This window comes from Corvus kubaryi, unplaced genomic scaffold, assembly GCF_017639235.1.
Source record: "Corvus kubaryi isolate FWS band 111438036 unplaced genomic scaffold, C.kubaryi_AGA036_p1.0 66, whole genome shotgun sequence".
NCBI lineage: Eukaryota > Metazoa > Chordata > Aves > Passeriformes > Corvidae > Corvus > Corvus kubaryi.
Window position 1 is genome coordinate 31,181,635 of NW_024582054.1, and position 27,733 is coordinate 31,209,367.

At 41.8% G+C, this 27,733-nt stretch overlaps 1 protein-coding gene across 5 annotated transcripts in view; it reads right to left on the reverse strand.

Annotated features, from left to right (window-relative positions):
- Positions 1–11,586, reverse strand: part of PPM1A (protein phosphatase, Mg2+/Mn2+ dependent 1A) — a 35,467-nt gene extending 23,881 nt beyond the window's left edge. For 2 of the 5 annotated variants that reach the window (XM_042048191.1, XM_042048188.1), the window contains exon 1: positions 11,344–11,586. The gene's annotated coding sequence lies outside the window, so the exon portion shown is untranslated. Of the gene's footprint in view, positions 1–10,163; positions 10,207–11,343 lie in introns of all 5 variants that reach the window. The other 3 variants (XM_042048189.1, XM_042048190.1, XM_042048192.1) reach the window with 3 other exon arrangements.
- Between the last annotated feature and the right edge of the window lie 16,147 nt (positions 11,587–27,733).

Sequence of the window (27,733 nt, forward strand, 5' to 3'; positions counted from 1 at the left end):
ACTTCAAAGAGGGTGCAGCCACCCCTTAATGGGACTGTGACTGCCACCACCCTGCCCGGCAGGGTGTCAGGTCCTATCCTGACTCTGTCAGGTTAAGCCAGTGTTTCTGTATTATTGCCTTGTTATATATACTAGTAAAGAACTGCTATTCCTATTTCTTATATCTTTGTCTGAAAGCCCCTTAATTTCAAAATTATAATAATTTGGAGAGAAGGGGGTTACATTTTCCATTCCAAGGGAGGCTCCTGCCTTCCTTAGCGGACACTTGTCTTTCAAACCAAGACACCCTTATGTGTAGTTAAAACCTGAAGAATTTAAAGTCTTAGCTATTAATAAAAATATCTTGATTTTACAAGAAGGGATGGACACAAACAGAGAAATGCTGACATAAGAAAGCCAAGCCTCCTTCCTACTAAAAATACCTTTTAGACCTGTTTTTGAGTCCGTATCTACGGAATCATCTTCCACAGACCAGTGTCTACCTAAATTATGAGCACATTTGTCATTCTTTGATGAGGTGCTTTGTGCACTACAGTGATTGAGTTGGAATGACACCTTCGGTTAGCATATAACTCTGTATGCAAATCTGATTAACCTATAGCAGTGCAACTGCCCAAATTACAGCATGACTTCATTATGTAAAAACACAGACCCAGAACAGACTGCATGCAATGTGTGCAATACATAAAACAGATCCTGAACATGGCTTAACTCAGCCTCTCTTTATGTCTTTAGTAATCTTTCTTAACAGGAGACCTCATTTTATGACCTTTATTCTCCACATAATTTTACTATCTTAACCCAGTCACACATTTCTACAATCATCTCAGAAAACTGCAGTCTCAAGGCAGGAGACAGAACCAGTCCTCTGCTTTGAAAGCCTCAACTTTTGGGATGCTTCAGTGATGCACATATGTACTGAAGGAGACAGACATTCTCTCTCTTCCTATTAAAGGCAAAGTAAGAGAAAAGGCACTTCAATCATTAAATTTAGTGGCAAACATACACCATCCACTGTTTTTTTCTCTTAGAGAAGTACCATTCTGAACAGTACTGTAAGGGTGGTGCCTTGTAAAAAGATCAGAGGTACAACATTTTCTTCAGAAATGGTGACTCTCACACATCATCTGATGCTACAACTGCACAGCAATCAGCCAAGGAAACTTCAATTTTAATCTAAGATGATTCTTGGATCACCACTTCCGTATCAGTGACTTCCATTAGTTTTAGGTCCTAAAAGAGAAGAGCTTTCTGCAGCCAAAGTTCCTGGATTTTGGCTCTTAGAGAGGCATCTGAAGAAAACTAGATGTGAAAATGGACCCCTGTGAACAGAAATGAACATGCAGGGGATGCATCTCTGCATCTACAAGTGCATTTTAACCATGATTTCTGAAGCACTGATTTTGTGGAGGTCAAACTGAAGGACAGCCTCTCCAGCAAGTGCACAGAAAACTCAAGTTGTGGTTTGCAGATGGAAAAGTAAGAATACTGTACAGGGCCTAGAAAAATCAACACAAATAACAAGATCTTGGATAAAACACAAGAGTGCCAAAATTCAAAGGACTGCAGCATTAGAAACAAAACTGAAATAATGAATGGAGCATGCCAAAGAGTCAGTAGCTAAAGTCCTTGAAAGTAGATGCAACTGCAGAACAGAGTGGCAAAGAAAAGGAGGGTAATTAGTATACCAGGCCATGGACAACCATGGACAACCACAGATACATCACTGGAATGCATGAAATCTCTTTGCCCCTTCATTTGTTTCTCAAATTGTGCTATCCAGGCAGCACAACTGTAATGCTTTCTGCTATACAGGAAAATAAATTTTACTGTTTTGCTATTTGCTTGTTCATTTGCCACAAGGTTCAAGCGAAGATAAGCCCTAAATTGTTCACAAAGGACAGTTAATGCAATTCCACATAACCCTACAGAAATACAAATTCATTTTTCCAAGGAATTTGGACAAAGATCTGATCGTTTTGTCCAAGAAAACTAACCACCCCCATCTGAAACTTTCAGTTGAACAATATGTAAATTAATAATCCTTTTTAAACAATGTTCAAGTTGTATTCCTTCCACTAGGATAAGCTGCTTATATGAACAACACTGAAGTCACAGGCACTTGTTCTAACTAAGCTGAGAAATATTGCCACACTCCAATTTCCTAGAACAATTCTCTCAGTGACATTACACCCTGTGTGCTGTAATGAGGACCATACAGAAAGATTACAACCTTTACTTGAACTACAGGACACAAAGCAAGTCACCAAATTATACAGACTGCTACTGACTAGAAAAAGGGCATTTATTCACTTCAACTCCAGCCCGATCCGCAGTACTTTTCCCTCTGCCTTAAGCAGGCTGGATGAAGTAGCCAGACAGCATGTAATTGTGCAAACGTGGAAACATTTTCAGAAGTTACAGCCTGCTGAATGAAAAACTGACAGTACATACTGGATGTCCCAAATCAATTAATTTCAACAAACAACATGTCAGAGAACATCCCAGGGATCGGAAGAATGACTAAAATAAAACAGAACACGCAGATGAGGAGACACAATTACACCACAGTCATGGGCTGAATGAAGTCATGAAAAAGCCTCCTGCCAGTGAAACGATTTAAAAACTATTGGAGGCTATATGATTGAGTTCTGGCACTCACGGTTTGAAACATCAATAAAACACTAAAAAATTACAGTTGATGTTTCTGGATATGTACTTTCAGACACAGGAATACATGGCCTGTATTTATGAAAAAGAACTATTTATGAAAAAGAAGTAAAAGAAATAAAATACAGAAGTGGGACTATTTCAATAAACAGACTAACACACCATTTCCCCACCAGAACATTTGCTTCTTGAGGATGCAGCTGTAGTCTGTGTTACATTTCAGTAGACAACTGCAAAAGGAAGATCATAAGAAACTACCCATAGGGGTAAGAAAATTTCTAATAACATTAAGAACTTTTGGTTTAGGAGAGATGTAGCAGGTATGGCTTGTGGCAGACAAAAAAACCTCAGAAAACAAAAAACCCAGAGGAAGCAAGTTAATAACTCTGTGTGTATGAGGGAAAGTATGAACTGTTCCAAACTTCCTCAACTTACCCTCCCTCTCTCCCACTAATTAATATGCAACAGTGATGGCTATTACAACTTCACAGCACAGGAGAAAATACTAAATCACTGCACCTCTGATACAAACACCTATGAGCTCTGACCTCTTAGTAGCTGGTCCACAGGCACTGCCATTTCACTGATCTAAGTTGTTTGGAGAGTTGTTTTTTTTTTTTAAACATAACTTCTACTTAAAATCCCTTCTCCCTGCTAGGAGCTGACAGCCTTTCCAAATGCCTCCCTGCACTAAGCAGCAAAATATTTTATCCCACGCGATGTGTATAGCAGGCAGGTAGGATTTAGGAGAGGATTATTAAAGCCTTCTGGAATACAGAAGGTAACCATTTCTAAGTTAACACCCTCCCTCCAACAACATGTTTCAGCTTCTTCTTAAAACATTATTTTCTGCTCCTACCTACCTTTCCTGCAGACAACTAAACCTGTTCCAAGGTTAAATGAGAAGCTTCTCAGTATGAGTGTATTTTGGCTGAGGTTCAAGCTCTCTCCAGCAGAGACATGTGTAATCTGATTTTTGCAAAAGGAAGCCCTGGACACTGAAAAAGATAATTCACCTGGAACAAACTGTTCCTTCAGAAGTTTGAAAGATGGTGATGTAGCTTCAAGAATTCTTTATGGGGTTAATTTTGCAATATGGTCTGTTATGGAAGAAACTAAGTTCTTTCCAGAATCACCAAGACTGCTGCTGGGAATGAAAAATCACTACACTGATTCTGAGAGGAGATACAACTTGCATCCACAAGTGACAGTCACTCATCAGGATCCTAACATGACTGGCACCCTCAGAACATGATTAAGCGAGTTTTTATTGGCCAAGACAGAATTCTTGCTTCTTTCTAAATATCTGTACTACAAATTAGAAGTGGGAAAGCGTAAGAGAAAAAAACACAGCAGCATCAAAATATGAGCAGCCCAATCGCTATGAAAAACTATGTAGACAACCAAAATGGCACTAACAAGAACTATGAAAATCAATGAGATAGCTCTGCATAAATTCATGTGCTGCTGTCTGAACAGTGTGAGAATGAAAACACCAAGGTCCTTGCTTGAAAGCATTAATAAGCAGAAAACATGCCCATGCTGGTGCTAAGTTCAGAATAACTTTCTGATTATACTTCATTTTCCAAAACTTTCTTACTTAGAAGTGTTGGAATATAAACAAAAGACACCCATTTTAGACACAAAGCTTAGACAACTGCTTTGTTAACAGCGCAGAAATTCCTGCGGGCTCCAGCCAAAATTCAGAGCCCCCTTGAAGCAACTGTAAAAAAGAACCGGAAGATCCAAGGAAGCTGCAGTCTGTGTAGACAGAATTTTGGAGAAAGAAAGGCCTTGCTTCAGTTTATATATCAATGACATGCAGTAAGATTCAATTTTTTTAAAAGAGCAAGGCAAGCAAGTGAATTTAAGGATTCCAAGCAAGCTGCTCATGACAGGAGTACACCCTGCTACACAGCCATTCCAACAGAACTACATACAGCAATACGTTCACCACAAAGAAAACAAGGGTGGAAAGGAAACAGAAAGAGACAACCCAGAAGAATGGAATTATAGTAAGTCATAAAAGTTGAATTACAATTTTTTCCAGTATTTGTAATACCATGAGTGCTCTGCCACTGCCATTTCTCATCATAATAGATCACTACCCCACTTCTAAACATTGTGGACCTAACTGAAAACTCCTACTTGAGTACGAGCCACTTACAGTGCAAGAATTGAACAAATCTGAACAGATTAAATATTTCAAATAATAGCTAAAACCTCCCTTTTCTCTAAATTTCTTCTTTTTTTTCTCTCTCATCTACAGCTTGAAGCCTCAATATCTTCGTACACTGTCAGTTTTACCAGCCAAACAATACCTAGCACAAAAAAAGATTCACAGAAGAATGTTTTCTTTAAAGGAAGGCTCACATCATTCCACTGCCATTTCTGCGTCAAAGGAAAAAACCAAACAAAAAGCATTTACTTTATCTATCAAGTTCAACTAAACATATTCAGAAAAATCAAGACAGAATTGGAGTCCTGGGCCATCCTGCCCCCATCCAAAAGAGTGAAGATATGGGGTAAAGAGCCTCTAGACTAGAATGGCTTTTGTCCAGGATTGTTCTGCTTGTTCAAATGCAACTGGAGCGAAGTCAAGCTACTGCTGCAATTTGTCAGTGTTTTAGCTAAGTGTTAAAATAAACCAAGAAAAAGATGCTCCATGGAAAAAGGTCCTGATGGGATTATTCACTGAGATTTCAAAAACAAAGGGAGGCTCGAATAAGAATAATTTAAAAAACAACAAAGCAGCAAATGCATTAACTGAACTACTCCTGAAATATGGGGAAAAAATTACATTCACACAGTTCAGGAAACTGCCACTTTTTTTACAGTTGATATTGTTTGTTGCCTGTGGTAATGTGTACAAATTCTTACAGAACCCCACCATCCCTCTGTTGTATTGTTTCACTGATAACTTCACCGCAAACATCTTAAAAATTTAGTTAATATGGTCCTATACAATTCAAGAAAACTGAACACATGGAATCATCCCTCTATCTGATCTTCAATTTTTCCTCTTTGTACTTCTAGTTGCTCACCAACCTATTATTTAAAGCTTTCAAACTTCAGATCTTCCTAACTTCTACAAGAAGCATCAGCCAACTGTTTATGGTTTGTCTTATGAGCAATTTATTTTATCAATATGGCAGAATGACACCCAAGTGAAAATAAAGTTTATACAGATAGAGCTTGGGAGTAAAATAAAAATAAACTATTTAGAGAAAACACAACCGGTATGTGTGTGCCCAGTAATTAGAAGATGATGTTTGCATGAAGGCCCCAAAACTTCCTGTTTAGTCAAGCACTCAATATTATGAAATAATACACAAGTAATTTCCCAGACCCTTCACTTTACATGAAAACATTTGTGGGGTTCTAATCTCAGCAACATTAACGCTATTCTGGTGAGGATATAGGAAAAGTAGCATACAGGATAGACTTGAAACCTGATGACTACACCTGGGAATAAAATGGCAATAAAATAGGAAATGTTCTGAAGTTACAGCTATAACCTGGCTTTGCTTGCAAGGAAATGACATCAAAACTATGTCAGAAGCACATTAAGACCTGGAAGTCAAATCCTCAATGCTTAGGAAAAGCTGGAGTTTGTTCATTTGTATACACACAGAGATTTTATTTACAAAACTATTTTGCCCTCACGTCCCCAGCATTCCTATCTCATTAGAAGATCAAGGACAGAGGATGACTGCTGCAATAAAGCAGATTTTTTGCCCAAGACTACATAAAAATACAAAAAAGAAACCAATGGAAAAAACAACCCTATTGTTTTTAGCCTTTTATGCAGACAGAAACTTTCAGGACAGAAGGCTTTCCTCTGAGGGGCACACTGATTGCCAAGTTCGCTTCTATCACTACCAGCAGAGAGGTGATTTGCCCATGATAAACAAGGCAGTAAAGGTGCTCCCCTCAGTCCAAACCAGAGTTCATGACAGCTCTAAACATTCTGGTCACTCAATGAGGACATTGTTGAATTCACCTATTCTTCAAAAATCAAAGCAGTGCTAATGCCAGCATTTCCTAAGCTTATGGGGCCTTGATCTGCAGCCTCAGAATGGCTCATTACAGTGTGGCAGCAGTTGATTTTTAACAAGGGTCTGTCCAAATACTTACTGTAATTGACTGAGGGAACCAGAAAATTATTTACTGACAGCAACTGATTTTTCTTCATTAAATTTTCCTACAATTTAATGCTAGCTGCTTAACCGCCCATATTTTTCCACATTCTGTAGTCCTTTCCAAAGACTGGGTTTTACTTAACAGCTGGAGAATTCCTTAAACTCATCTCCAAACACAAAGAGCTCAGGCACAGTTTACACAGTTCTCGTGGCTACTGCATTTTAGTTATTTCTATGTAAAAATACCACAGAACTTAATGGACGAATAGCTATGATATACCGTCAAGAAGCATACAGGCTACCATTTGAATTTCAGATCACAAGGACAGTTGGCAGTAAAAATGAACTGCACACACAGATACATAAAATCCTTCAAGTTACAGCTGAGACCCAAACATGAGAGCACATTTCATCCTCTAGGTCACAATCCAGCAAGGCACTTAAGCATGAGAGCAACATCACACATCTGAGTAGTCCCACATAATTCAGCACACGGTGTATCACCATAAGCACATTGAAGTGCTTTGCTTTACTTAAACTGCAGCTATCAAAATACAAGCCATGTTACACTTGTGTTTGTTTGGTTTGCAAATTATTATCTTGGAAGACTTTAGAGACCTTTTTATCTACTAAAATATTCTTACTTTAAATGAGAACTAATCTGTTAGCAACGAGGAGGCAAATGTACTTTTCCCTCTCTGTGTAAACTGCTTTTCTCTACATTTCAATATTGAAACATGGTTAGCCAGTTTTGCTTTTTCCTTTGTAGCACTCTTAGATGCTCTTTTGGTATACATAGATATATACTGCTATAAAGTTTACACTCTAAACAGTAGAAGTGTACTTCATTGGAACTGTCAGTGAAAGAAGTTTTTGTTCTGTTGTTTTAGTCACATATAAACACCTTTTGAGAAGAGCTGTTAAAAAAATCTGAGCGACTGTTTCATATAGTTATAAATACACTTTGTTCTGTAGAGTCCAATAGGCAGCTGAAATAGCCATTAGTGAATTGTACTGGTATTTGTGTTTAAACACAAACCAAATAAATAAGAAAACAGATAACAACTTGACAGAAATCTGTAACTTAGTTTGTGGTTTAACACAGAGCAGAGTTAGCAGACAACTACAGAAAAGCAGACCTTGCAGCAGTGGTTTAACACCAGTAACACACAGTGGTTACCGCCTCTACCCAGGAACAAAAATCAGCCTATTCGCTCCCATGGAATCACACTTGCTTACTCCTCCTGCCCTGATTACAATTCCCTTGGTCTAAACATTCCTCCCAGTCTTAAGAGTCAAGTGATTTACTCTAGAAATACTAAATCTTAATAAATGCTAAATTGTTCCTTCACAGACAGAGAGCAACATAAAGAAGCTACGAGTAGAAAGCATTATCTCCACCACGATCTGCACCACATCATGGCTCAAATACATGAATCCTCCTTAAAAAACATTTTTTAGCTCTGGTGAATGGAATGTACATAAAATGCCATAAAATGTACATCTATGCACATTCCCTGGATCTTCTAAATATCCTAACAACACTGTCATTTTTTCAGGATTTACATACTGTATACACAGACTTGATACTTTGCATTTGTCATTCATTCAACGAAGAGGATTGTAGCTAAGCATGTGTAAATGTTACAGAAGTTTATTCCTTATCCTAGTATTCTAAACTGAAATTTGGATCATGTGATTAAAACTACAGAGACCAGTAAGAGTTCGGCAACCAAGTATTATCCAAAAAGAGATAAATTTCTAAAAGAACAAATGAGATTACAAGTTGTGTCATTTGGAAAGAAACAGATGATACAATTTTTCTAAAAAAAGTAAAAAGTATGATTTATGAGAAAAGAGGAGCAAAAATTACAAAGGTCCACATGCAATAATAAGAACAAATGCATTTTGGCTCAGGTTTAGCTATGATAAACCACTAATGTCTTAACTTCAAACATTACTCAAGTCTTTAAAATGTCTCCGGTTAGCACAGGCAAAATGAAAACAGTTATTTTACAGTACTTTCCATTCTAAAACTTGTTTATTTATTAGCATAGCCTGCATCATTCCATCACTTAATTGCAATGCTGTTCTGCCTAGCCAATTACATAAGTATTTTGTACATCAGAATAGACCTGGAACATGTGAAAATTAAGCCTATAGAAATGCCAATATTTTAGCAAGAAATATGCTATTCTTAAATTACTTATATTTAGGTCATTTTGTGAAAGCAGCTGCTTTATATTCCCTAGTTCCACTAAAAAGGAAAAGTGCAATAAGATCTCTTATTGACAGCTGCATTCAAAAACATACCAGTTACATAAGTTTGCAAATTATACTGTGCCAGAGTTAAATATCTAAGCATTTTAACGACAGTTCTCAAAATGCAATCTCAGCAAGAATGACTCAACTCCACCGCATAAGTTGCACTCCAGATAAGAAGCAACCAGCTCGATTTTATAGGAAAAAAAAAAAAACTTTTTAGTATTCTGTTTTAATTCAAATTGCTCTGAGTTCTGCTTGTTTGGACCTGCAAGCTTCACCAGTCATTTGGCACTTCCATCTCCCTTCGCTTTCAACAAAAGTATCCCAAGCATACCTATAGACAGTTAAGGAAATACTTGGAAAACAAGTATAGTTTTGTACTGTACTTCGACAGGAGAGATTGACCTGACAATCATCAAGCAGAGGACTAAACTGTAAACCAGAGCTAGGCCTTGCCTGTATATGACAAAAACACGGCTATGCTGGAAGAGAGTGAGAGGACAGACAAACTCTCCCCACGGTTATCTGAGGAGTTTATCAGAGAGCTCTGTGAGGAAAACATTAATAACTGGCATGATGCATCAGCAACTCTTCTAGCCCAGTCTCATATACAAAAGGGAGACCCAGCAAGGCCTGGGAGTGAGAACTTTAGGAGCAGCTAATGCTGGTGCACTGATCCAAGCTGCAGTCCTTTAACACCTTCCCTTTGAATGCTACTGTGATTGGATAGGTAAACTGTAAAACTTACCTGGCTCACGTTTTCTCTGATGTTATTCATAGAAGAAACCATGAATAGCACCAGAAGGGAAGCTATCAGAGAAGAAATGTGGCTAGAAATTGCAAAATTCTTGGTCATTTGGCAACTCATTTAGGGTGCTGAGTAACAGTAGCCATCCAGCCTTAATTCCACCAGTACTTCACAAAACCTGCTTCAGCCACCTAATCACTGAAACAGCTCAGGAAAGTGCTACAAGGGCTCATATTTGGAAATTTCCTAGAATCACAAGAGTTAGAACTTCTACTTTATAAATTGATTCAGCTCACTTGATGCTAAATATCACAATCTAAACAAAACATATCACCTACCTTCTTTCCAGCTACTGCTCTCGTGATCTAAAACTGTCTCCTGCTTAAAAAAAATAAAAATAAAAAATTCCTTTGGATGACATACCTTAAGGACCTTAAATCTTAAAGTTACCACAGAGACCACCCCAATGAACAGCACTTTCCCGTTTGACAGAAGATACAGCTCAAAAAAATTTAGTTCTTCCCAAGTGCTGCTGTAAACTTAAACATTAGTTCTGTAACCACAAAATTTTGCCATCCACATGGCAACATTAAGGAATATTTTAATCGTACCAAATAAATACAAATACGTATCGAACAGATGTCTGCAAAATCAATTCTCCTGAAACGGTCAACCTCCAGCCTGTCTTAACGTTGTATCACAACTACTAGAATACAATCTAATGTAACAAAAAGGTTAGACGTACGCTCAGAACCTCCGGCATTTCACACGCAAGCCCAATTACCCAGCACATCACCGCACAACTTTCTCACCGAAACCAGCATTTTCTTCCACGGACTTTTACCACGCACTCTGTGACAGATCACAGATCGTCAGAGCAACCTTTGCTCAAGACATTGTTTTCAAAGGCACCGAAATCTCTCTCAAACTTTAAACGCCCGAAAGGCGTTGGTGAGGGAAAGCCGCCCGCTGCATCACAATGTCACTATTTGGGGAGCGCTTGATGCTCCGACCCTCGCCAGGGTGGGGTGCTTTATAAATAGATGCGTGTTGTTTTGTTGTTTTTTTTTTTTTCCCAGTCAGTGCCGTGCCCCGAGCGTTTGGGTGGCGATGGGAGAGCAGGCTGTTTATAGCCTTTATTAAATGAACTCTGGGCGAGGAAAGGAGGGGGCAGGGAGAAAGGGAAAGCTGCTGCTCCTACCTGAGCCAGGCCCAGACCCCGCCGCTCACCCTCCTCCCGCCGTGCCCGGGGGGCTGCGGGGACACCTCCACCCTCAGCAGGCGCCTGCAATGCAGGGGCTGCGCAGGGGGCTCCCGGCAGCGGCATCCCAGCGGGATCGCACCCCCCTTCCCCATCCATCTCCCTCCCTCCGGCCGCCCGACCCGCTCCCAGCCGTGCCGCCGAGCTCCCGCGCTCTCCGCCGCCCCCGGTTGTTTACAGGCCCCGGGGCCCCGCAGCGCCCCGGCCCCGCCGCCCCCTCACCCCGCCCCGGCCCCGCACTGCGCAGCGCCACTTACCCCCCCGGCCGCGGCGTCGGTGCCGGCTGTGCGGGCAGGGCCGCGCTCCCGGCGGTGCGCGGGGGAGAAGGGAAAGGAGGGGGGGACGAGGAGGAGGAGGAGGAGAAGGAGGGGGGCACCCGGCTGGCGGCCTCGCCTCAGCTCATTCACAGGGCGGCTCTGTGCCCAGGGGGAGCCCAGCGCTCATCTCGCCCCCGCCGCCGCCGGCGGCCCCCCCCGTCCCCGTCCCCCGCCCGAGCTGCTCCGCGCCCACCCGCGCAGCGCCGCGCGGAGCGCCGGCCGCGGACGGACGGACGGACGGGCGGACACACGGACACACTCGCACTGCGCTGCCGCCGCCGCCCCTCTGCGCAGGCGCGCACGCCGCAGGGGAGGGGAGGTGGGAGCGCGCGCGCGTCCCCGTGCCCTTTCCCTCCTCACCGTCTCCCTCTCCCGTTAAAAAAAAAAAAAAAAAAAATTAAAACACCAGAAAAAGCGACAAATGGAGCTTTTCAGGGGAAAAAAGAAAGAGTAAAAAAAAAAAAAAAAAGCGGAAAACAAAAAAAACAACAGCACCCCAGCAGGATACCCGGATGTCGGACGGAGCGGGGCCGTTACGGGTATTACATCACCCTCCGCCCCGGGTCCCGCGCCGCGCCGCGCGTGCGCCGGGCCCGCGGGAGCGGCGCGCGGGGCGGTGACGTCACTGGCTCCGCCCCTGTCCCGGAGGGGGAGAGGCTGGCGCGAGAGCTGGGGGCGCGTGTTCCCCATCCCGATCCAAATCCTGAGCCCACTCTCGATCCCGATCCCGATCCCGATCCCGATCCCGGTCCTGTTCCGATTCCAGTCCGGATCCCGGGCCCGGTCTCGGTCCCGGTGCGGTGGCGTCAGCAGCTCAACCCACCTGAGGATGATGGAGCGCACAGTGGGTCCCGAGGTGCTGGCTCGTCTCCCTGAATCACAGAATCATTTAGGTTGGAAAAGATGTCTGGGATCATCGGGTCCAACCTATGACCCAACACCACCGTGTCAACCAGACCATGGCGCTGAGTGCCATGTCCAGTCATTCCCTAAACACCTCCAGGGACGGTGACTCCCATCACCTCCCTGGGCAGCCCGTTCCAATGTCTGATCACCCTTTCTGTGAAGAAATTCCTCCTGATGTCCAACCTGAACATCCCCTGAACGTCACAGTTTATGACTATGTCCTCTAGCCCTGAGGGACTCTTACTCGCCTGAATCAGAGCCCCGCAGGATTTCCCGTTGGAAGCACAACCGCTGGCAAAATCAGCAGCGGATTACCAGTAATGAACGCGTAATGGGTTTAATAATCCCACGGGTTTCAGCCCCCTTTGATGAAGGCTGGCCTGTGAACAAAAGACATGGGAGTGTGTTCATGGAGCAACTCCCCCACCAGTCTGCAGGGAACAAACTGAGACGAGAAGCTTTTAGACAAACCTCTCTTTTGTCTCAAGGAGGGGAGGAGAGTGCTCAAGGAGGCTGCGATGGGAGAGGGGTGGTTCTGGGAGGAATGGCTAATTCCAGCAAGCCAGGGTTAAACCTCGTGGCTGGGGATTTCTCAGGCAGAGTGGGTGCTGGGAGGAGTGCTTCAAGGGGAGGATTAGGAATGCACGGTAGCTCTGAGGATTCGAAGAAGGAATTGAATACAGAGGAAGAGATGCTGAGGAGGACTGGGAAAGGTGAAGTGGCTGTGTAGCAAGGTTGTCTAGATGGTTTCCATCTTCAACAACAATCACAGCAAGCAGCCATATGTTAATGGCTTTAAACGGAGAGAATTTTACTTCAGAAATTATGAAGAAATTCTTTACTGTGAGGGTGGTGAGGCCCTGGCACAGGTTTCCCAGAGCAGCTGTGGATGCCCCATCCCTGAAAGTGCCCCAGACCAGACTGGATGAAGCTTTGAGTAACCCGGTCTAGTGGAAGGTGTCCCTGCCCATGGCAGGAGGTTGGAACTGGGTGGTCTTTAAGGTCCTTTCCAAACCAAAGCATTCCGTAAACGGAGTGTTCGGAGAGCCCTCCAATGGCTGGTTATGGTTGACAACTATCAGTGCAGTTTGTCAGCAAAGGAGGGCAGAAAATCCTATCTGGAGAGAGCTATAAGAACTCTGAAAAATACAATGAAACCTCATCGCTGTATGGCTTTCCTGTGACAGATAAACTGACCGTGTTTTGGTACGATGGCAGAATCTCCACTTCCCATTGCTGTCTTCGGCTGGATGGAATGTTTGGACCCGATCTCCCTGTATTCCCCCTAATTGTGATCGTTACCACGATACTGAGCACTACTCAGTTGTGCTCAATGTTCTGTTAACTCAACAAATCAATGTTAGAAATTTCGGGCCTTTGTAGTCAAATGCAGTAAAATTTGTTGGTGGAAACAGACCCTAACCCTTCCCTTCCCAAGATTACACAGAATTGTTCCTGCAGGCATGTGCCATGTTTCTTTAACCTCTCCTCTTTAATTTTTCACTCCCCTTTTCCACTTTAATAAAGCTCTCCTAGCACTTAGAATTATGTACAATAATGGATTTCATTTAGATTCCATGTTACCTATATCTGTGTTTTGAGTGAGGCTTTTTTAAATAAAAGTGAATGAAAACATGGCCCTGTATCTTTTTGGTGACGCCCTCATTTTAAGCTGCAAGAATGTCATGTCAGCAGAGAGTTTGCTGCTCTCATTTGCTATTTATACATTTTTCAGGGGAAATTGGACTAAGTCAAATTACTACAATATTTTCTTAAAGCATTAACTTTTATTTAGTTCCCTAGATTTGCTTGGCCTATTGCACTGACAATGGTAATCAATATTTACAAGAAATTCAAGCATCACTTTTGATTATGATAAAACAGCTAAGTATATCATATCCCTCTACTAAATGTATTTGTAGTTGATGAAACTACATCTCCCAGTGTACAACTCTTTATTTTCTCTTCAGCTGTACATCAAATTGTGATACAGATGGCTGGGACCTGTAGTCACCACACTCATTAGCGCCACAGTAACAAGAACCGTTGTGAAACTCAACTCCGTATCATAAATCATTAATGAGTTATTGAGAAGGATCATATTTCACTGTTTGGAACAAGAAAATTCTTTTGGCATTATAGTCATATTTAAAATGATGTGCTGCTTCTCAACCTGTTCTTAGAAAATATTATTTCTGGACAATTTTAATTCTGTTTCCTGTTACAGCTTTTTAGAAGTCTTTAGATGGATGGTAATTGCCAAGAGCTTTCTGCCACCGATGCACACTCAGTTATTGCAGGCAGGAGGATGACTTTGTCCAGTCTATTCATTAAAACTCAATTTAGAAAATTCCACGCTTAGCCCGATGAAGCTGTTCCCAATGACAACATTTCCCATAAAAAGAGAAAATGGGACCACAGTTGCAATGGGGATCACATGGCAATTTAACTGCACTTTGGAATCAGCTTCCATCGTAATGGCCATATTCTGTACGAGCCTGCTGTAATCTCTGCACACTGTATTGCCCAACACCCCTTTTAACTCTTTCTGGTTTAATAGCAGTGCTTAAACTTCTTTTACTCTAAGGTATATCATGAAGTATCAGAGTTTTGTCTGTGTATTCCTCAAACAGGGAAATTTTAGTACCAATATCACAGGATCACAGAACAGTCAGGTTGGAAGAACCTCTGGAGATCACCCGGTCCAATCCCCTGCCAAGGCAGGAGGGCCACCTGGAGCAGTGACAGAGGAATGGGCCCAGGTGGGTTTGGAGTGTCTCCAGAGAGGGAGAATTCACAACTTTCCTGGGCAGCTTGTTCCAGTCTTCTGCCACTGTCAATGTAAGGAGTTCTTCCTCATGTTGAAGCGAGTCTTGTTGTGTTTTAGTTCATAGTCACTGCTCCTCGTCCTGTCTCTGGGCACCACCAAAAAGAATCTGGTAATGTCCTCTTCACACCCACCTTTGAAACATTTATATGCATTGATGAGATCCCCTCTCAGTCTTCTCCAGCCTAAACAGGCCCAGCTCCCTCATCATGCCTCATAAGAGGGATGCTCCAGACTCCTGATCATCCAGCCTCCGCTGGACCCTCTCCAGTAGCTCTTTGTCTTTCTTGAACTGTGGAGACCAGAACTGAACACAGCACCCCAGAGGTGGCCTCATTAGGGAAGAGTAGAGGTGGAGGATCACTGTTGTAACTGTGAACTCTTGTATTGCACCATTTAGATTTTTTTGACTTCTAAGACAAAAGACCTGAACTTCTGTCATCTGAAAGCTTGGTTTCAGCTTCCCTTATTTACTGTCCCTGTTTCTTCTCTCTTATATGGTCTTCCATGAATATCTGATGTAGGTGGGAAATAATACATTCGAAGTTACACTGCAGCCTAAAAAATTAGTAAACGGCTGGGTTTTGTTTTGTTTGGAAAAGGATTTGTATCACCTGGTAATACACATCTAAATACTGGATGTATAGATTGTTGTCTGGGCTGCCTTGGTTTGGTGGAAGGAGACAGGTGGTCATTACTGTCATGCTTTCACTGGTGTCTGGAGCAGGTTGGGTGAGTTCTTTGAAGGTGACTTTTTTTCTCTTCTGTAGTGTCTGTGAATTCAGAAGAAGCTCAGATGACAACTTAGACGATATTCCTAATTTTTATATAGCTAAAATTAATTAATTACCTTACACATTAGAGAGGCTTAGAGGCTATCTATAGAAATCTTTGTATTAATGATATATGTGACCTGTAATAGCGTGATCTTGCCATAACTTCATGTTTGGCTTGGGAAGTACTGATGCCCTGCCCCATCCCTTCTCCAGGGGGCTGCACCTATTTTTGGAATCTCAAAGCCAGATGGATAATTACGCTGCAGGCTTTCTGCCTTCCTGGTGCTATTCCTGCAACACCCTGGTGTGATGACACCTGTAGGGATCTGCTCGGGCAGCTGTGCCGTTGGGAGCTCCATAAAATGCCAGAACTGTAGTGATGATTAATAATCACATGATGTTTAAATCATCAAAAGTACACACCTAGGGTGTATCCTGCATCCAAACTGAATTTATCTGAAGGATGTCACAAAGATTTTGGTCATCACATGCAAACATCCTGCATTCTTGAAATGCAGCAGTTTTGACATAATTCCCTTTCTGCTGGACTTTTGAAATGTGCTTCGCAAACTGCCATACTTTGTTGCCTCTGAGACCAGATCCATGCTCTCCTGATCGCTTTAAAAAACAACAGTGATGATCTCATTTAAAAACCAAATGCTGGTAATTTTCAAACTACAAAATTAGGTACAAAATCATTAGGGCATCACAATGTGGTTTTCTTATTTTAGCTGTAAGAGAAAGCAAGTGATGCTCAGTCATGAGTTTTATTTTTCCAGGGAGAATTTGCTGATGGAAGTAACCTATAATTCAAGAAAACCAGCAGAAGCAAAGTACAGCAAAGACCAAAATATCAACAGAAGCAGAATAGTTTTAAGCTGAAAATTAATATAAAACATATTAAAAATAGAAACATAATAACAATACAAAGCTTGTAAAATAAGCTCAATAAAAATATGAAACATAATAAATATAGACATAATACAAAATAAAGCATATAAAATGCAAGCATATAAAATAAATATTATAAATTAATATCAGATAAAAAGGAGAATAAAGGTAATATATTTACCATTAATGGAGGTTAGTATATAAAAGAGTATTAATATTCTAGAATATTGGGGAGGGGTCATCCCTCCATTTTTCTCTTCTTTGTATATGAAATATGGGAAAAGCATGGCATCTCCCAACTTCTTCAAAAGCCCAAAGATGACAAAAATCCAGGCAACTCAGGAAGAGAAATGCAGTTTATTGAGGTTTTCAGAGCTCATCTGCAAAGCACCTGCATTTCACATGGTTCCTTCTATCTGTAACAAAATGTCACCGAAGACCCGGTGGCCAGGAAAATTTGCTTTTCATGTGAAATGGGGAAATTAAAAAAGAACGTCAGTATAGTCTACAGGCATTTTAAAGAAAATGAAAAATGAGGGGAAAAAGGACAAACAGTGATTTTTTTTCCCCCCCTCTCCCTTTAGAATCTCTGCTGCCTTGGTAGCTGAAATGGAAAAGTCTTGCTAGAGTCTGGGTGTCCTGAACTTGTTATGGAAAAAGGGACAAAACAACCATGTTTGATGTCTGAAGAAGTGCTGGCACAGCTTGCCTGGCTATGCCAATTCATTTTGGCCCCTGTCCCTGAGCTCTCCACCAGTTTCACGGCAGCACAATGCATATGGTCTCTTTGGGACCATCTGTGCTTCTCTGCACCACAGAAACCATCAATCAGCTTAAAGGCACATTGGGAGACAACATAAGTTGATTTGAAGTATTTTAAAGGCTGGGGCAGATTAATACTCAACAGGACTCCAACAGGGATACCTCCTCAGTTCTTTCCAGCGTGGAGGGATACACTTCATTTAATCATCATCACTGAACACCAAGAAATGCCTGTGTCTTGGTATTCAATTTCTCAAAGTCTGATTCTCTTGACAAGATCTTTTCCTAAAAGACAAGCTGCGAAGTAGAGAACACCCAGAACATTTTACCAGGCAGGCGTTCACCCATTCCGTTCATTTCATCTTCTCTTTTCAAAATGTGAAGGCACGTGGAAGTCGCTGTTTTTGTTTGCTCTTGGTCCGTGCAGGGAGGCCTCGCTGTGTCCTCACCGCAGTCGGTGACAAAGCTGCCACTGACCTCAGCGTCTCAGGATCAATCCCTCAGTCATTAGCACGTTTTAAAAACTGCTCTTACCCAGCCGATTGTAATGGGCCTGCCCACAGCCGTCGGTTGTTTAACCTAAAAATTAGCTTAGCAATCACAGCTGAAATTACATGTCAGACTGTCAATGCATAAGAATACTTCATCCTGAGTCATCAAGAGTCTTATGATGATCTTAAGGGGTTTATAATTATGAACATCCAGGCAACAGACTCTGAAATTTGATAAAGACTGGAATTTCCAGATGTGAGGGAGATTAGTTCGGATGAGAGGATAAGATTTATATTCTGTAAACTCCCTTTTTTTTTTCTTTTGTCTTACCAGTCCTTTTCTTCTTTCAATAGTTGCACGTAGTCATCTTCTTTGTACAACCTAACACAACTTACGCTTTGCTACATTCATTCATAGAAATGTGTTTAAACAGTTGTCTCTTTTAACAAGCTGTTAGCTGGGACACAGCTGAGCAGATGGATTTTTTTGTGTCAATTAAACAGTTAAATTAAGCTAAAAGCAACATATCAGAATCAAATAGCCAAGGCATGGAGATATTTGAAACCTAAACATTACTCAGTATTTCGCAAAATAGGTTTTCCACAGCACCAAGGATTCTGGAGAGTCCTGGATTTAAAAGATAATCCTGGTGTGGAGTTGGATTTTGGCCACCTGTGTCTTTTTTTATTTGACAGTATAACCAAAGTTTAATTTTAGTTTCATTACATAGGTGCTGATGGGGTATGACTAAGAAGTAAAGACATTGTTTCATGTTTGTTAGCATAAGGGACATGGTAAAAATGGATATGAGATCATGAGTTCCATGTGTTGTCTTTCTTAGGAAAGTGAAACAAGCAGTAATTTGGATTTTTAGCACTTTTATGATCTCTCATCCTGCAATGACGGTGTTCTGTTTCTTTGGGGATGGTGCGAAACCAAAGATTAGCAAAGCAACAAGGGCCATTATGAAAAGAAACTGCTTGTTGTGCAGTTCAAGCCCAGAGTCTGAGGAGAGGAAGCCTATCAGGAAAGGAAAATCTCATACTGCAGGTCACATTAGCATATGTTCTTTTGGAGAACATTTAAGGGAGAGTAACGCGGTGCAGCTTCATATCAGAGGATGACTCAAAACATGGATGCTGCTTGGAGATAATCCAAGTCTCCACCCTAACCAGAAAGGTATCCTTCCTTCTCAGGAAATTTCAGTTAATCCAAGAGATTAGGAGGACAGCTACTTCTTGAGGGATTGTGAATGTGATTTCTTTTAAGGATTTTAAATATGTTTGTTTCCTTGTTTGTTTTCTTTCTTTGTAGTATATAACTCCTATACCTATTAAGATAAATCTGTGTTTCCCTTCTCTTTGCGTGTATGAAAGAATTCACTATATTTTTACAAATTAATGGAATTTTTTGCATTTTTTAACCTTCATAGGAAACATCAAAATAATTGGCTAGTACTTGACATTTATTGTCACGTAATTACTCCCTTGTGTTGTTTTACTCTGTTTCATGTTGAAGATAAATAATAGGATCCCTTGTAAGAGACAAGATAAGAGAGAAAAAGCTTGTTTTACAAAGAAAAATGATGAGGTGAAAAAGAGAAGGCAGTGGCCATGTTAATTCACAGCAGCCTGCTGAAAACAAGATTGGAACCATTAGCTCACTCTACAGAGGTCACAGGATTGCCATTCTATGACATAAATTTCAGTTATTATAGACAGTGTCTCAACGCGAAAGCAGCAGTTGCCCTGAGCTGAACCCACGTTAGACAAGAGGCTCATCACCAATAACACTTGGCAAATGGGAATTTTCCTGCAAGTGCAAACTGAAAAGTGGAGCTACACACCCCCAGAGCACTGAGCAAAACCCTGCTCTGCTGGGTGAATCTCTGAGCAGGATTTGTGACTACTCCAAAGAGAGCAGTTCTCATCTAACTGCAGAGACAACCTATTGAGAAACTCACAGTTAAGAAAAAGCAACTCCTAGTGTCGCCTACAAAAATAAAGTTTAGTATGTTTTCTGAACACGAATCCTAAAAGCATTGAAGTTGATCCAGTGCCTTTCAAGTTAAGCTCAAGATTCCCACTGACTTCAGTGAGTCTGGATTGGGTTTAAATTTCTTATTTGCTCGGGGAAGCATTAGAACTGTCAAAGTAACTTTCATCAGGTTAAGCTGGATTAATGATACAGTAGTCATTTACCATAAAATCATGGTATAATTTTGGTTGGAAGGGACTTCTGGAGGTCAACCAGTTCAATTCCTGGCTCAAAGCAGGTCCAATGAGGAGTTGCTTAGGTTTTTGTCCAGGTGAGCCATAGAATCATGGAGTATCCTGAATTGGAAGGATCATGGGGTCCAGCTCCTGGCCCTGCACAGAACACCCCCAGGAACCCCACTCTGTGCCTGAGAGCATTGCTCAAACACTCCTTGAGCTCTGTCAGGCTTGGTGCTGTGATCACTGCCCTGGGGAGCCTGTTCCAGTGCCAACCACCCGCTGGGTGAAGAAACCTTTTCCTAACATCCAACCTAAATATCTTTGAGAATGGAGATCCCACCTGTCTGGGCACTTGTTCTTGTGTTTCCCATCAGAATTTCCTGTGTTATAATTTGTGTTGTCTCTTACCACTATGTCTCTCTGAAAAGAGTCTGTGATTGAAGGCAGAAATAAAACCTTCCCTTATCCTTCTCCCCTTACAGCTGAGCAAAGACAATTCTCTAAGTCTCTCTCCACCTTGGTTGGCCTCCACTGCACTTTCTCCAGTGTGTTCAGGAATTTATTTACCCCGGGCAGGTAACAGGAGGCTGCTTACAGAGCTTTGATTTAAATACCTGTGGCCAGTAACTTGCCTGTTGCTGTGACATGTGAAATGCTTTTTAACATCATTAAAAATCCCACCCATGCAAAATAAATCATTCTTGTCCTTTGTGACTCTCCTGAACCTCTCTGGGTTGACAACTGTGCTACCACACATTTCTGTCTGGTCCTGGGCAGGAAACATTTTTAGGTGTTGGTATTAGTTAGAACAGTCTCAGACCTTCTTTTGCTTTGTTTTGGATACCAGAAAGGAACTGGTGGAATACCAGGTACTTCCCTTCTCCCAATGCCAGCATGTCCTGTCCTTCACCTGATTAAGAAAGCACTGTGCTTTAATTCACTTCTCTGACACCCAGGGATTTTCCCAGGTTATTAGATCTCTGTTTTACAATATTGCTGGAATGGGTGCTAATATTTAGCCACTGTACCTCCTTACCTGTTTATCTCCTTCAAATATGTGCTGTCTGAGCAGGACTACTGCCTCTGGCTTTTGTTAGCTGAGATACACAGAAAAACCCCATCCCCAGCAGCCTATGCTTCTCGAGCTCCTTACATAATATCTTCATTAAAATGCCAATCACAGGATGCTGCTAAGAGCCAGATCAGGCTGGGATCAGCTTTTTAGGCTATGTTCACTTTTGGACTTTTTGCCTGAGAAATTCCACAGGTTCACATGCTTGGTTATGCAATTATTTTCTTGAATTCAGTTTTTAAAAAACTTCCCCCATGCTGAGTTCACAGCCCCAAAGCTGATCTTCCTTGTGATTTATATTCTGATAGTAAAAAGTTAGGAAAGAGAAGTCTGGATTTTTCTCTTAAGAAGGTTTGTTGCTAATGAAAAATCCCTGGTATTTTGTGTTTTGCTTTGGGAAGACCAGCAGAGGGGGCCTAAACCAGAGAGCAAACCCTGTCCCAGATTTGGAATTGGGAATATTATCAGTCTAAAAAACCCAAAACAGGCCCACTTTATTTTAGTTCTCTATTAAAACCAAAGAGGAATACACTGATGAAAAGGAAGGGAAAGTAGCTGTCCTAGGAAAACTGCACTATTAAGAGGCTGTCCAAAAAGTAGTACTAATTATTAAGGGGGAAAAAAAATGGCAATTAGTATATGACTCTGTCATTGGCTAACAGCCTCTAAAAGATGGTTCCCTGAAGTAACTTTTCATGACTTTTGGAAGACATTCCCTCCACAAGCTACTCCTTAAGTTACCTCTGTGTCAGGAGATGGAGGAAGAAAAATTCAGTGCAGGATTTAGAGCAGGCTCCCAACTCAGGTTCCCTGGCCGCCCCCACGGTGGAATTTTTTTCTGCTGACTACAGCAGGTGCTCAGGGAGGCAAAACTCTGCAGAATCAGCCTTCTGGAAATACTCCTTTTCCTCCTCCTGCTCCTCACAGTGTTCAGTGTTACAGGAGAGAAAGTTTTCCCTGTTTCTGTGAGTAGTCCTTTCAGTTCTAGTGCACTGAGACAGCTCACATGGAAAGAAACCCTTCCAGACTCATCACAGCAGATTTAAATGGAATAAATATTGCACGTATATACATGTATAGAGAGGGATATATACAGATACAAAATTCCAGATGTGGAAAGGGAATGCAGATCTTTCCATTTAATTTGGTGACCTTGGATAAACCGCCCCAAAATGATAGACACAGAACAGGGATCTAAGAATCAGAAATGTAAATAACAATGATATTGTCTGCCTCTTCACCATGAGAAGATGGTTTGTTCTGAAGCAAGAAAGCAGAAATCTGTTTCTTTAAAGCAAAACAGAATCAAGAATTTCTGTCTTGACTTCTAATGTTTCATTTGAATAATCATAAAGAATAACATAGTAATGTTACACAAACAAAATGCCATTTTCATCAAATGGGATTTTCTTCAATTCACCTGAACATGTTCTGTATTTCTGTTACTTAAATAAACACCGGTGATTTAGTCACACCCCAAGGTAAACTAAAAAAAGTATGTTATGAAAAGGAAATGGATAATATGGAACAAGGACTCTGGGTTCCATCACTGTCCCATCATAATAAACAAATCTTATCTTCATATAGATGGCCCATCTCCTGCAGAAAAGGCTGGAGTTTTTCTGGATTTCTCTTTCTATTATTTCTCTGAGTAAAAGTGCTTTTAATGTCAATAAACAGGGAAAGAAGTCAAAATAGAGTGGTCTGGAGGAATGTGCAGGTCTCAGGCAGACCTGACTTTAGTTCACCCTTATGTGAAGGATACATCTGGATTACTTAAGTCACAATAAAATACCCAGTTAGGTTGGGGAGGGAAACTTGATGTGCAGGAGTTCTTTGTCTGGAGGCAAATGTTGTCCTTTAAAAGTAATGTGCCTCTTTTAAACAAATACTGTTAATGCAGGTGTCAGTGAATGCTCACAGAGCACTTTTCAAACAAAACCCAAAGCCAAGCAGTTTATAATCAAATTGAAAAGTCATGGACATGAAATTGGGAAGAAGGGCAGGGTCAAGTGCAGCTGCAGGTGGCTGGGATCACTGCAGAGTTTTAGTGCTTCAAACACAAGTGTCACACCAGGTACAAGGTAGAAAATGGCTCTTGCTTCTTATATTGAGGAAATCCTGCCCAGGGTAGGCCACAAAATTCACTGACTGACAACCAGGAATCATCTACTTCTGTGCCTGAAGATGCTCCTATTTTTGTCCTGGATGTCTAAATAGGTATTGTCTTACCCTTGTGTATTTTACATTGCTATTCTGTATTTTTCTGTGATGCTCTGTTGCTAAAAGATGTTTTTCTACATATTTTTCTATTTCTTTTTTCTGAGGGAGCAAATAGCGGCATGTAAGGAGGGGAGAGGAGGAGAGAATGATTTACTCACAGTTACACTTAGCTTAACTAAACAGTTGCAAAGACTTGTGTAATCACCTTTGCTCCATTTTTGCTACTAAGTAAAGCAATCTTTGAGCTTTCTAGTACTGAGACAAACTGGACTGACTTGGCTTCTGTGTGTAGCTGATGTCCCTCAGACATACCCCATATTCCTTGGGACAGTGTTTGTGTGCAAAGCCATACCAGGAACCTCAGTAACAGATTGAAAGTATGGATGATCCAAGGCCAGTGTACAGCTCCACACACTGGCCCTGTTTGACTGACTGGTACAGATGCAGCTTACTCTGGCAAAAAAGTGCAATTTCTCTGGTTTACCATCTATTGCTTGGGTTGTATTAATTTATAAAACAGTGGCAGACAGCTGTATTTACTGTTTTGCAAATGGATAGAAGACACAGTATTTCAACTTGTCCTAATTGTTCAGCCTGGAGAAGGGAAGGCTTCGGGGAGTCCTTAGAGCACCTTCCAGTGCCTAAAAGGGCTCCAAAAGAACTGCAGAGGGACTTTGGACAAGAACCCAGAGCGACAGTTTATGGAGGAATGGCTTTAAGCTGACAGAGGTTAGGTTAGACTTTGGGAAGAAATTCTTCCTTAAGAGGGTGGTGAGACACTGGCACAGGCTGCCCACAGAAGCTGCGGCTGTCCCATGACTGGCAGTGTTCCAGGTCAGACTGGATGGGGCTTGGAGCAACCTGGGATAGTGGAAGGTGGCCCTGTCCTTGGCAGCAGGGTTGGAACAAGGTGATCTTTAAGGTCCCTTTCAACCCAAACCGTTCTATGATTCTATGATAATTAGAACTAGACTTTGAGTTTTAAATTGATGGGAGTTCACACACAAAAGTTTAACTAAACAAAGTGAAATGAAATGGATGCAAGTCATTAGCAAAATTAAGGAATGATTTGAAAGAAGAAAAGATGGGAGTTACTTTCTTTGAGTCTCTAAATTGCCTGAGAAAGGCAGCAGGCAGAAGGGGCTATGTGTGAAAAAACATGAAGGTGGAACAACATGCTAAAAGCTGAAATGAGAGGCAATTAGGGAAGATAGGAATGCAGAGGCTTAAATGCTGAAAACCTCAGGGACTTGAACTCAAGAAGGTAACTTGGATGCTGAAAACAGAGGAGCTTCTGCTGTTTACAAGCAACAGGAAAAATTTCATTGACATAGTGTCAGCAGAATTGTACCTCGAATCAGCATCAGATCACAATGATTGCCACACTTAAAGGGCTCAAATGGATGTTTCTTACCTAGGATACAGTTTTAGGTTTTCAGTAAATGCTATTACAAAAGAGATGACACCTTCTGAAATAGTAATTTACGGTTAAACGAGGTATAAAATAAAACCAATAGGAGGAAGGTATATATCTATTGTTTGATCAGACAGATGTATGTAAGAAGCATTTTTGGCACTCTGTTACATTTACATGGGACTGTCTTTTCCTGGATGTGTATTTGTTTGTCTCCTCTTCAGGCAACACTAAACCACACAGCACAGGGAACATTCTGAAGCAGATAGGAGGAAGGCATGGCCTTACATTCATTTTATGACAGATTCTCCCTGAAGTTTTGCCTTCCTAAACAAAGCAAAGAGCTTTTCTCCTTACAAAGTATTCTGTTTTGCTCATGGTGAAAGAGAAAATAGAGGAAAAGGATGCTGTACTTACTGCTGTTCATTTTAGTGTTATTGTACCCTCATAAATAATTGAGTGAAGTAATAGTGGTTTTCAAATCTATGTTTTACGCAGACACTGAAATAATCTCAGATAATTGCACTGGAGCTTTATTCACTCTAATGTGGATCAAAGAAATTGCATCACAGCACTGTGGAAAATACTCACACCCATCTTGTCAGAGTATTATTAGCAGGGCTGGCAGCAAGTCGTGTGAGGCCCACCTTGTGAACATTCCAAGAGGAAGCACTTCACCCATAAATCTGTGAAAATGTACTGTGAAAATTTTTTAGAATCACAGAATCATTTGGGTTGAAAGGGACATGAATGACCATCCAGTTCCAACCCCCTGCCATGGGCAGGGATGCCTTCCACCGGACCAGGTTGCTCCAAGCCCCATCCAACCTGGCCTGGAACACTTCCAGGGATGGGGCATCCACAGTTTCTCTGGGCAACATCACCATCCTCAGAAGGAAGAATTTATTTTTAATATCTAATCTAACCCTGCCCTCTTTCACTTTAAAACTGTTGTGCCTTGTCCTGTCACTGCATGTTTGCTAACCTGAATTCATGTTTCTTATAAGCCCCTTTATATATTAAAAGGACACAACAAGGTCTCCATGGAGCCTTCTCTTCTCCTGGCTGAACAATTGCAACTCTCTCAGCCTTTTGTCATAGGAGAGGAGCCCCAACCCTCTGACCATTTTCATGGTCCTCCTCTGAACTGCTCCAACAGGTCCACACTGTTTTTGTCACAGGAATCCAAAACTGGACACAGACCTTCAGTTGAGGTCTCACCAGTGCAGAGTAGAGGGGGAAAATGTGGGCTGAAAGATCAAATTGCTGGCTCATGTCTAATTTTTCACCCTTCAGTATCCTCAAGTCTTTCTCCACAAGACAGCTCTCAGTCCTTCCATCCCGCAGTTCCTCTTCTGCACAAGGTCTCCTCAATACTGCACAGCTGAAGAAAACCAAAAATATATAGAAGAAGCAATCCAACCAAATTTCTGCCATGTTGCTTTAGAGATGGAAGGCAGCTTATCTTGTTTTTATTTACACTGTGTCAATATAATTTGTGCAACTCTTGAGAATAAGGCTCGTTATCATATTATGTGCTGAGTTTAATCGACCTGTTATCTGCTGCCACTGAGACAGCATGGGAACCTCAGCAAGGCTCACAGAGGGTGTGGAGCAAGATTCTGACCTCCCGCATTAGTAACTGCTTGTCATTTTTTTTTCAGAGCCTTGTACTCCAGATTTACCTTGGCTCTTGCACTTCCCAGCGGCAGTTAAGTGCTCTGTGCAGGTATCAGAATGTGTTTGCTGAACTCCAAAGTGCCATCTGCACAGGGCAAAGTGCAGCAGAGCTGTCATTCATGCTGCTGATGTTCAGGCTGACTTTGGTTGACTTTTAAAAGCTGTTAGCAGTGGCCTCTTCAGAAAGTGAAAATTAGCTTTTCATGTGGAAACTAAGTTCAGACATTATAAAGAGAAATTTTTTTTTGGTCTTCCTTGGAAACTAAGATATTGGTCAAATTCAAGGGCTCCATTATGATGTAATCCTTTCAGAAATCTTAGAATCATTAAGGTTGGAAAAGACCTCCAAAATCATTGAGTCCAACTTTTGACCAAACACCACCTTGCCAACTAAACCATGGCACTGAGTGACACATCCCATTGTTTCTAGAACACTTCTAGGGATGGTGACTCCACCACTGCCCTGGGCAGTCTGTTCCAATCCTTACCCATGGTTTCAGTGAAGAAACTTTTCCTGACGTGTGACCTCATTCCAAGGCACAACTTGAGGTTGTTTCCTCTTGTCCCATACCTTGTTCCCTCAGAGAAGAGCCCAAACCCCACCTGGCTCCATCCTCCTGTCTGGAAGTTGTAGAGAACAAGAAGGTCTCCCCTGAGCCTCCTTTTCTCCAGGCTGAACAACCTCAGCTCCTCCAGCTGCTCCTCATATGACCCTCCAAACCCTTCCCCAGCTCCGCTGCCCTTCTCTGGGGGCTCCAGCACCTCAATATCTTTCTTGTACTGAGGGCCCAAAACTGGACACAGGATTCCAAGGTGTGGCCTCACCAGTGCTGAGTAGAGAGGGACAATCACTTCCCTAATCCTGCTGGCCACACTATTTTTGATGGATGCCATTGGCCTTCTTGGCCAGATGTTTCACTTCACTTTGGTGCTCTGTCAAACATCTCTTTCCTAAGTACTTGCAGGCTCTGAGGCAGCTCTGTTACCCTCAGCTCTCAAAGTTGCACTTCCAGCGAGGAATGTCAGAGCACTCCTGGCCATAAAGGTTAGACTGGAAGTGGCAGCTTTGGA